General features: G+C 44.1%; 1 protein-coding gene across 4 annotated transcripts in view; it reads left to right on the top strand.

Annotated features, from left to right (window-relative positions):
* Nucleotides 1–2,676: 2,676 nt before the first annotated feature.
* Nucleotides 2,677–11,637, top strand: part of SLC26A5 (solute carrier family 26 member 5) — a 52,343-nt gene continuing 43,382 nt past the window's right edge. For all 4 annotated transcript variants that reach the window (XM_074367603.1, XM_074367604.1, XM_074367602.1 and 1 more), the window contains exons 1-2: nt 2,677–2,779; nt 5,692–5,815. The gene's annotated coding sequence lies outside the window, so the exon portion shown is untranslated. The remainder of the gene's footprint in view (nt 2,780–5,691; nt 5,816–11,637) is intronic.

Raw genomic sequence — 11,637 nt, 5'->3', positions numbered from 1 at the left:
CTACAAACTGCTTCACATACAAAATACAGTAGTAGATATAAAAAGTAACTGCATTTTTTTGTGTGTGTAGGGGAAAAAAAACCCAGCTGCGACTGAAAAAAATTCCAGTTCAGAGGTGAGAAGTTCTTGTCATCATTACTGTGTCTTCCACTTAGTCCTTTGGGTGCTTATTATAAATGCATTTTTACAGTATTTTTTTAAATCCAACACGGATGGAAATAGATGCTATCTTTATAGACACGGGAGACCGTGCAATGACAGTGAGGAAGCCTGCCTCTCTCCAGTGGCCTTATTACCTTCTTTCAGCGTCTGGATCCACTGTCCAGAACTCATGCCAATACAACAGAGAAAGAGAAGTTAAGTCTGGAAACATCGCTTTCTATGGAGAGAATAATATATGGATATAGATGTGAATAATAAAAAGGCACAGAATCTGTGTATGAGAAATATTGCCTTAGTAAATCTAGAGATAGTAAACTAACACCGAAGTTATTACAAGAATCCCATAATGTTACTATCCGTAGAAAGCAGACACACTGTGATAAATCAGGCACTTTTGAACACCTCTACAATCACCTTAACAAAAAACAGAGTTCCTTAAACATGAAAGAAGAAACCCAGTCATTCCTAATTCTAATGTAATTTCTTTCACATTTCATATTTTAGGTGATTTCAAGTCAATTCTTTGGTCTGCCTCTAAATTTCATAACTGTATGAGAATATTTATATTTTAGCATCTTCCACGTTTGGAGCTTGGTAAACGGAGGAGGAGGACAGCTGTCTCTAGGCCTCTCTCCCTCAGACACACGCCCACATGGCCAGACCTGTGCCCAAACCAGCGTGGGTCCCGGTCCTATAAATGTAACCGATTCCCATATGAAACAGAGAAGGGAGCTCGGATTTACTGAAAGCCAGACTGAGATTTTCATCTCAAAAACTGCTGGAAACTGTTTAGTCTGATTTTACCCTGCTTGCAGCCTCACAAGGTAGCCTGCCACCGTTTCACAGGTGCGGATAGAAGGCACAAGACTCCTGGAGAGGCAGTCATCTTTCTCATTCTCATGAAATCTAGAGATGGTCTTGCCCTTTACATCTTCCGGCTTTCCTCTTACCCTCCAGTTTGTGTTTTCTCAGCCTTCTTTGCAGACTCAGCCTCTTCTACCTGAATTATTATAGTGGCAGCACTCGGACCTCTTGTGTACCCATTTCCCTCCTCTCCAAAGCATTCTCCCAGCAATAACTAGACCTTTGCAAAATGCAAATATGAACATACCTCCTGCTCAAACTCTTCAGAGTTCACACTACTCTGGGGGCAAAAACCAAAATTCTTAACGTGACTCACCAGGGCTGAGGTGATCTGCATTTTTAACAAGATCCCTGGGTGATTAGAATGAACATTAAAGTCTAAGTACTGGGCTGTAGAACATGAATGTGACAAGATAATGCATGTCACAGGATGGCAAAGGCCAAGCGTCAAATGAAGGACACCAAAAAAGCACGTCACAGGAACCCAATTCCTCCTATCTCACTCTGTTAAGATTTACTGAGAGATGATCAAAGCCTGAAGAAAAGCAAAATTGGTTTTACACACATGCCCAACTATCATAATTCCTTAGCACAGAGGGGTCTGGTGCTCTTGAAGAGAGCACCCTCGTGTGGAGTAGAGAGGAAACTTCCAGCTCCTTCTCCCGCGCGGGAAGGACGGCACCTGCGCCCCGAGGGAGCTGCCCCGCCTGTATTCACGAGGTGGTGTCTCCTTGTGCGGCGCCATTGGGTCTCCAGGCGCGCTTTTCAGCTCTTAGACCCGCAGCCAAACAGCTAGCTCGTCATTTGTGCCACCTACAGTATGCACAAAGCAAAAAACAAACAAACAAAACAAAACAAAACAGCCAGACCCTGACCAACCAACTAGAACCCCTGCTAAGTCACAAGGCCAGAGGAGAGTTTTTATATTGAAATCTTTCCTCCCCCTCACCTGCTTGGGTTTTGGCGTGCCGGCCGCGGTGCTCTCTTGCACCCTAATTGTTAGAAACAAAGCAGGCTCTTTCCCTCCCTCCTTCCTATCTTACCGTTTCCTTTTTTCTTTCCATTCTCTGTTTTTTTTCCTTATATTCCCTTCTCCTAAATAGTCTGTTATGCTGCATTACTTCATAAAAAACGAAAGCTGTTCTGTAAATTCTGACTGGAATGCCTGGAAAAGAATGTCGTGTTTCGCTCTGCTGCACGATGGTCAATATTTGCAAGAGAAGCGGGAATCCTGGGCAGCTCCCCAGGGCTTTCAAAAGAAACTCGCACACCGTCATTCAGCATGACAATGTTCCTGTGTCAACGTGAGTCTCCACGATGACTGCATTAGAAAATGTGTTCGGGTGTTTTTATTTTTAAAAAAATAGTAATAATAGTAAGCAGTGTTTCCCCCATGAATACTCTCGTTTATTGTGTTTGCTCCACGAATCCCATCTTGAGGAGTCCGTGGGCCGCGGGAGACGAACGCGGGTGTCACCGGCGTAGCTTTGGGGGGCTGGACGGGCCGCCGGCGTTCCTTATCAGCACACCTTAGAAGGTGGAGAAGTTTCGAGAAGAGGCCTGGGGCCGCAGGGGTCGCGCGGCGCGGGGCGGGGCGGGGCGGGGCGGGGCGGGGCTCGCATTACGCGGCGCGCCGGGCGCGGCGCCTCCACAGACGGTCGGGGAGGCAGCGGCGCGGCGTCGAGGCGGCGGCGGCTCCGGAGCGCGGCGGGGCGGCGGCTCCGCCCAGGGCAGCGCCGGGCAGCGCCGGCCGGTGAGTGCGCGCGGGCCGGGGACGCGGCCGGGGCCTGGCCGGCGGGGACTAACGGGGCTCTGGGCGCCGCCGCGTCTCCTGGCGGCTCTAGCCCCGCTGTCTCGCGGGCTGTCTGTGCCTCTCCCCAAACTCCTGTCCTGAAAGGAGTGCGGCGCTTGACGTGCCCACGCCCCGCCGGCCCGCTGAGCCCTGACAGGATGAAGTCTGAAGTTGCGCCTTCCTTTGCAGGCCTCCCCTACGGCCTCGGGGCCTGCCGCGGCCGCACAGATGTTTTTACTAGACGTTTGCTTCACTTTGGTTCTCACCCAGCCCTTTGCTATTTACAGTTTTGTTTGCCTGACTCGTCAGGCGCCCGAAACACCCTCAGCCGCGCGGGCTGTGCGCGGCGTCCAGACCCTGCTTAGCTCCGGCCCGCTGGTGCCCCGGCCCCGGGGGGGTTGCCCTTCGCCTCCCCGGGGCGCCCCGCGCCGCCCGCAGTTAAGCCACGAGCCAGGGTGGGTTCCGCCGCCTCGACGGCCCGGGTTCCCCGAGGGGAGCTGTGGGTCGGAGGCTGAGCGGCGCCCCGGAAAAGCTTGAAGCTCCGGTCTCCGGCTTCTCCATGAGTGGCGGGGTTGCTAAGAGCCCCCCTGTCCCTTAGTTGTGGGGGGCTGGGAGGGGAGGTGGCTTCCTAAAAACCCTTCTCCCTCCTAAACACTCACCGTGGTGGGTGCTCTACCGTCACAGCGGCTCTGATGTGATGGACTCTGAAAGCCCTGACCTGTACTTAATAAAACGGTTGATCAGAAGATCAGTTTGCCTGTGTTGACTGCCTCCCCGGGTGCGCACTCTGGGCCGGGGCCCACGAGGAAGCCGGCTGGAAGCCCTGCAAGGGTCTGTCAGTCGGGAGATCCGGAAGGCAGAGGTCACATAGGCCATGGGGGACGTGGGGAGATTCCTTTCCTCACCGTGATGAGGGTTGTGTATCAACCTGGGGTCTAAAGTTTGTAAAACATGAAGGGAAACGCAACAAAAAAGGTAATTTCGGGGTCGAAGATGGCCTGAGATTCAGCTTTTTCTTGTCTGAAAACTGGGAACCGTGTACATTGTTGTATAAATGTATAATTTGAGGCAGGGTTGGAAATGGAGGGGAGTTTGAAGTATGCAGTAGGCAGTATGAGCCTTTTTGAAATGAAATTTGAAATAGGTTTTGGCCAGGCAGTCCTTCTAATTACTACTGTGGTTTTTCTTTATTTCTGGAGACTTTGAGGCAGGGGACAGGTGAGGAGAGAGAAATTCAAACTAGTTTGCATTAGAAAGATACTGAGGGTGAAGAATTTCTAGGTAAGGTTGCTATGGCTGATATCTTAAGTGCACTGCTGGAAAGCATTCTAGTCTGTTAAGTAACACCTGAAGCCCCAGTTCTGTTATGTAGCATTTCTTCTCTCTTTAACTGCTCTGAAACTATACAGAGTTACACGTTCCTCATTAATTTATGAGCGATACCAAAAGAATTCACTCAGTCCAACAAGTATTTGAGGGCCTTTCCTGTCTGAGGCACTTTGCTGAGAACTGCAGGAGACTGGACGACAGAGGAATTTTCCGATTAAAACAACAGCAACAACAGTGGACTGACTTGTAAAGCGTAGATGCAGGGGTGCGCTGCCTGTTCAAGTTAAAGTCAAAAATAGTTGGGCTTTCACTCAGTCTAAATGCCATGTGTGGGCCCTGATATCCTAATCATTTAGTAATTTTTCTACCATTGCATGTAGTCTGCATTTTAGTAATTCCGAAGTACAAGGTTTCCTAGAAAATATAACTAAATAAGAAAGTAATTCTGTTTTCCCTAGAAAACAGAATTACTGTTTGCATTACCACTGAGTTAATGAAGGCAAAATCAACAAAAATTAGGAGATAATGATTTTCCGTCCTTTGGTTTCAAACTAGTGAAATATTGCACAAAAGAAGACGAAGTCAACATGGATAAATTTAATCCTCTGGTACTTCCCAAACTATGTCTTATCTAAGTCTGTTCTTTTGAAGGCTAGATCCAGTTTCGTGCACTCTTTCAGTCCTTCTTTTGGAAGATTGTTGCAGTGGCCAATTTCATAAAATCTTTCATTGTAAATACGAGAAGACATCAACATCATCATCATCTCCCTAACTTTACCCTTGAAAAGTGTTGTTTTCTAAGGGACTTTTGGGAGGGGACAGGTCTTTTTTAAAATCTGGCCAAAGTTAGGGACTTTATCCCTAGGAAAAAATGCACACCCGTTCAGAATGTTGTGTGTTTTCTGGAGGATCCATGGTGCCTCGCTTCAGAACAGAGCAGTGAGTAAGTCAGAGGGTAGGTAGATGGAGGGAAGTGGAAATGAAACAAGGATGTGGGTAAATCCACGAGCTGTGGATATAATTTAATTAACTTTCAAGTGGAATCAATACCTGGCCTTGTTAGTACGTGTTCTGTGAATGGGAAGTAATAATTGTATTATTTGTAAAAGACTAAAGATGAGTTAGTCCTATTACTTTTTAGTTGATTGAGATCAGCTTTTGTCGTGAGCATATGAATCTCATTTTTCCATTTTTCTTGTTCTTCTCAAGGAAAGAGATGACTTCTCCCAGCACTGAGGCCTCATTCGGGACAGTTTCTCACACACCAACTTCTGTAGTGTGGGAATGGTTGGGTTCAGAATTTGAGCTTGCTCGCTCTCTCACAGATACACGTACTGGTAGTTCACCTTTGGGAAGGAGATACAGATAATTATATTACATAGTTATCTAGTCAGTGTAAACCACTGTGATAGCAGTAGTCGTGTCTTGGGAGAGAGCTGATTGGTATTAGGAGTAAGCAAACAGCACTAAGAATATTTTGGATATGACTTCTTTTTAAGAACAAACCAGAACCCCTGGACTGACTTTCCTTCTTCTGTTCCCAGGGCCAAGGCGCGAGCTGTCCCTCCTCCAGCTCTCAGCCCCACTGAGCCCAGTGTCACTGAACCGCACCCAACCTCCCATCTGGGGACCCTGTCCCCTGCTCCTTGTGTTGCACGTTGGATCTGGGTAAGTAGAGGAACTGGTGAAATGGGAGAGTGAGTCATAGGTAGTGATGGATTTACCTGGATGGCAGGATTCTTCATTTCTGGAGGCCTGCACTCCCAGCACTTCTGGGGAGAAAAGGTTAAGAGAGAGAACAGCAGGGCCAGCCCAGCTCACTCCCTCCTTTTAACTTGAATCAGGACTAACCTAACTGATCCTTCGATGTGAACCAGTTTTGACTTACCTTATTTTTGAGTGACAACTAGGTGGCTGGTCACACCCTAGAATGTCATTGATAGACATTAATGGGATTAGTAAATCAGTGGAGATTGTGATTTTAATCCAAGCCGTGCCCTTAACTAGGTATGTGATCTTCGGCAAGTAACCAGTCAATTAAATTCTCTGGGCCTTAATTTTTCTGTGTATAAAATGAGGGTGTCATATGGGATCAGTGGTTCTCAGCTACTACTGTGTGGTTCTATGCATTTGGATCACCTGGAGAGTTTATTTTAAATATGTATGTACATTAGGTCAGAGATTCTGATTTATTGGACTGGGGCAGGCTCAGACATTTCTATTTTTTTAAAGTACCCCCACCCCACATCCTTCAGGAAACATTAAATCCAGCCAAGATTGAGAATGACTGGGTTAAATAAATGCTAAGAACTGACTCTAAGATCGTGTCACCTAAAGACAGAAAAGCAGGCCTGTAAAATCTGTTTTATGGGTAGCTTGGCCCCGCGTCACCTACAGTCCCTGGTAACCAAGCCTAAACGTGCCTTTCTAAGAAGCATCCAAATCAAGCAATTTAAATTTACTCCGGGAGGATGCTGTGGCTTCCCACCGCCTCAGTATTCCCACAGTGCTTCGTACATTTTGATGGACTGCATTCGCTGTAGCTCCACTCGTCTAAAATGATTAGCTGTTCCTGAAGGTCCCCAGAGATGGTTCTCTCGCTCCTCTTGGTATCCAGGTTAGTGTTTAATGGCCCCTTGAAAGTTTCTCCTAGAGGTGACCTGTGACCTTCAGGGGTTGAGGAGAAGGTGTCAGCAAGGGATAAGGATGATCACAGTGATCGTTGCTGAAATGTGAGCTTCTGTGTCCAAACTGAGATAAAAAAATGATCCTCACACCTTCTCAAGTAGGTGTATACTATTGAGTTACCAGAACTGGGATAGGAAACAAAAGAGCACATTGTTTACCTTCATCATTTGTTGAGACCTAATCTTGTTGCCATTACATTGTAAATTCTATAGATTTTCACACTTTGAACATTATTCTTAGATTTAAAAATAGAAGTTGTTAAATTGTAATCCATGAAGTTTATTTCTGTTTATCCTACTCTTATTTTCCTCCCACTGCCCTTCGTATCCCAAAACTTCTGGAAGGAAAAAAAAAAAAAGTATATGTGTGACTGTCAGGTCAGTAAAGAGAAGTGGATGTAAGTGCACAAAAGATGGAAAGGCATTAAGGAGGAAATGTAGAACAAGGGTAAGGAGGTCCATGGATTGCAAGAAGCTACACTTAATTTCTTTTCTCTCTGCTATTGGTCTTAGAGCTGCTACATGCTGTTTAATGTTTAAGCAAATCATATTCCACCTGTGTGTTGGTAAATATGGGCTTGTGGCCCATGATCCCTGTGTGCTCCCTGCATGAGTGGCATCTTAATGGGTGAGTTGGCAGCCTGGACGTACTCGGTCTGATCTGATCAGCACTGATCTATCCCAGGACCTGACTTAATCCTGAAGAATGTCTAAGTTTGGGGAATATTATTTTCTGGAATGGAAAGATCCTGGCACCAGAGCTCTTTACCTTTGTGTCTCAGAGGAAGTGCCCTTACGTGGTGTGAAAAATCAGATGGAGAACTGCAGACCCAGCTCAGCCCGCACCTCTCCATCCCCCTAGAGCTGGTTGTACTCACTCAGAAAAAATTCTAAGTTTGGATGCACTTCATGTTTATTGCTGAACATTGTACCCAAGGATTTACTGATATTGGGAACCTGTTGTTTTATTATTTCATAATTTATTCTTTACTTCTTAAAATGAATTAAGGTAGGAATAAATGTACTAGGAAAAGATGGTTTTTATCATCATAACTTTAAAGCTAATGAAAACCTTAATTCTTACTAAACGCCCAGTTACATGTTTCCGTGTAAGCATTGTCCTCCCACAAATCTAATTTTTGAAGATAGTATAGTCAGGGTTGTTACGGTTCTTAGGATTATCATTAGTTTGCTTTTTAATCTTTACTTCCTCAAAACAGTTAATGTTGCAAGGTAATTAGAAATGATAGCAGTTTCTTCATGAGTCCCTGTTTTATTAAACACTTAACAGCAGTCTCCAAAGCTAGCAGGGGTTTTCATTTCTTCCTTCCTTCCTTCCTCCCTTGATTCACTCATCCATTCAACAAATGTCTAATGAATTTCTGGTCTGTCCCTGTCCTCATGTAGCTCTCATTTTTGTGAAGGGAGGAGAGAAGACGGAAAATAAGTAAAATACAGTGTGGGCCAGATGGTGATACATGCTATGGAGAAAAATAAAGCTGGGAGGAGGGCAGGGAAGGAGTTGGCTGGCAATGTTTAAAATATTTAAAATTAGGTGGCCTGAGGAGATGATGCTGAGCATAGAACTGAAAGTGGTGGACAAAGTCCTGACGCTCTCTGACACGGAGGCCCTGAGGCAGGGGTGTGAACACAAAGCAGCCAGGAGGTCTGAGTGGCTGGAGCAGAGTGATGGGGGGAAGTAGAAGGAAATGAAATCAGCAAAGAAAGGGGCGCCTGGGGGTTGGGTTTGGGAGGGTCGGGAAGGTCTTGGAGGGGCTTGTTAGTGGGATGCTTGCAAAGTGAAGTCAAAGAACAGCAGCCCTGTGGTCTCCATTTCTTCTGTTCCATCCTCTGGATGTCCCCAGTGTTCCTTTTTCTCAGCCTCTCCCCGTTCTTTCCCTTGTTCCTTCATCCCCAGGGCTGGCTCTGGGGTGGGGTTCAGTCTCCTGATCTTTGTTTTCTTGGTGCCCAGAAGATTAGACCTGCTCTTCCTTTTTGAAAAATCTGCCATTAGTCACTAAAGAATTGTCAGCACCAAAACCAGCAATCATGAGAGAAATTAATAAATGTATACAAAATACACCCTCTGTTTATACTGTAGCCCAGATATAAAGTGATTGCATTGCTGGTGGATAGTATTTGGACTGTGCGTTTTGTTGGGTCTGCACACTGTTTTATAAAAATTTGTGTTGGTATCCATCATTTAAAAATTAAGAACGTTTTTGTTAAAATACAGTTGCAAGTTCTCTTTGAAAATTGAATGTTCTGTTTTTCTGAAGCTCTGGAATAAGCAAAGCTAATCTCTGGTGGTAGAAATCAGAACTGAGGCTGCCTGACATGGGGGTGTGGCAGGGAATGAACTAGGTAGGGTCACCAGGGGAAATTCTGGATGATGAAAAGATTCTGTTTATAGTGGTCTGCAATGTATGGTAAAATGCATTGAACCATACAGTGATCTGTGCAGTTCACTCTATGTCAGTTGAACCTCAGTATGAAAAAAGTATAAGTGGAAGCCAACATTCCATGAGGGCTGGATAGCACTGACCACGTTGGGCTTACACGTGCTCTCAAGATTGGCACAGACTCACCTGGTTCACTTCAGTCACTGTCATTACCTACCTGGCCTTGTAGGTGGTATTCGTGTGTGATTCCTGCAGTAGACTCTTGGCGGTTTAGGTTTCAATGAGGAACAAATCTGAAAGGGCCTGACGTGTTTAATTGGTGGTAGAGAATTTAGTACCTGCCTCCTAGGGTTGTATGTGAAGCATGGAACCAAAACATAAACCTGAAAGCTTAGATCAGTCAAGCAGCTCACCTGCATCCATCTCACCATTCGTGGAATTCTCAAATCTGGGTCCTCAGAGGTCTCCGAACGTGACTCTCCCTTTTCCTCTCAAATGTAAGGTCTCCTGTGTTTGCAGACTCCTCCTCTGAGAGGATAACTTTCGCTCCTATTATCAGCACTTTAAACTTACTTTTATCATGTTTGTTATGAAAATAATAGTGTCTACTGAGGAAATCCTAGAAAGTACAGACAAAAAGGAAATTAAAATTATCCACAGTTCCACACATAACCTGTTTTCCATTTTGTGGGAAGTGCTTTCAAATTCTTCTGCATACATCTGTATGTTTTATATTAAAAATGTGTTTGCTAGATAAAGTTTAGCACACAGCCACCCAGTTTGCAAAATGAAAAAATAATAGCAAGTTAAAGATTAAAGATGACAGACAAAACCCACATTTGCCTTTCCTCTATCCTGTAACTCTTTATAAGTGCCTGTGATGTTGTACACATAATAGGAAGAACTCTGAAGAGAATGAGATGGCTGAATGTTTGGAGGCAAGTTACTGATGAAACAGAACCAAGAGTTGGTGCAAGAAGGACTACCATGGAAGGGAGAGTGACCTTCCAGAAGGAAGCTCTGGACATGGAGTCAGCAAGGACAGGAGCAGGCATGAGCAGGGGGGCCTGAAAGTAGAGAGACTGACGGAAAGTCTTTATGGATTAGTTAAAGTGAACCAGTGATTCTAATATGAGTTTGGCATCGTAGAATAAATCTTTTCTCTTTCTGGCTTTTGGAAAGAGTACGCCCTCGCCTGCAGGCCAGCTCTTGACTCCTCATCCTAAAGTCAGGCTAGACAGCTAAGAGCCTACGCTGCTGTACAAACCTCCTGATTACCATTTCACTCAGGGAAGGACCCCCTCCTGGAAACACTTGTATACATGATAGTAAAGTGACCCCAATTAACCAGAAAAGTTAATGAAGTCTTTAATTTATTTAAAATACATATATAAAACAAGAATAACCTGACATATGAAGGAGCATTAAAAAAAACACCACCATCACCACCACCAAAACTGAGGTGAGGGTATAGCTCAAATGGTAGAGTGCATGCTCAAGGTCCTGCATTCAATCCCCAGTATTGCCATTAAAAATAATAATAATAATAATAATAATAATAACAACAACATAAATAGACCTAATGACCTCCCCCAAAAAACAATTTAAAAAAATAAAAATTAAAAGACAACACTAAAATAAAGTTATTAACATCGAGGAGAGATCATTTAAAACAGCTTTAAAAAAAAAGTGAGTACTTCAAAAGTGATTCAATAGATATTGTTTCCATACAACAAAAATAGAATTCTGTAGAGAGAGTAATAATCAGAAATTTCAGAAGAAGCATTCATAGATAATGTCTAAATATGATAAATCAAAAGATAGCCATATAATTACATTACTTAGAGTGGTAGTTCTCAGTCCTAGAGGAGATTTGGGAAAGTATCCTGGTGGCTAGAGGGTGCTACGAACATTTAGTGTCGGGGACACATGCTAAATGCAAAGCACAGTTCCATACAAGTCCCACGCAAAATACTAACAGCACTCTTCTTGAGAAATGCTGATTTAGAGTTAAAAATAAGCCCACCAGAAGAACTAAAAAAAAAAAACCAAAAACCAGGTTTTAAGAAAATGGTTGCTTCAGGGAATAGAGCTTGAGTTGGGGAGAAGAGGAGTGGAAAACTTTATTTTTGTGATTCATCGCCCTTCCATAATACTTGAATTTTTATCATGTCTGTATTATTTTGACCAAAGTTATTATTTGAGAAAAAAATGACTGGTAAACTAGTAGATTCTTCTTCCATTTTCACTTAAAGTGGAGAACTTTTTCTTCTTAAAATATCTGTCATTCAAATGTAAGCACCAATATGAATTATTGAGCTTTTTACCCAAAAGAAGATTCTGGAGGAATCTTGTGAATATTGATGATCTTTCATGTGTTCCTAGTTGGAAAATAAATCTT

The sequence above is a fragment of the Camelus bactrianus genome, chromosome 7, assembly GCF_048773025.1.
Source record: "Camelus bactrianus isolate YW-2024 breed Bactrian camel chromosome 7, ASM4877302v1, whole genome shotgun sequence".
NCBI classification, from domain to species: Eukaryota; Metazoa; Chordata; class Mammalia; order Artiodactyla; family Camelidae; genus Camelus; species Camelus bactrianus.
The sequence above is the reverse complement of the archived record's forward strand: the minus strand, read 5'-3'. Positions and strand labels throughout refer to the sequence as shown.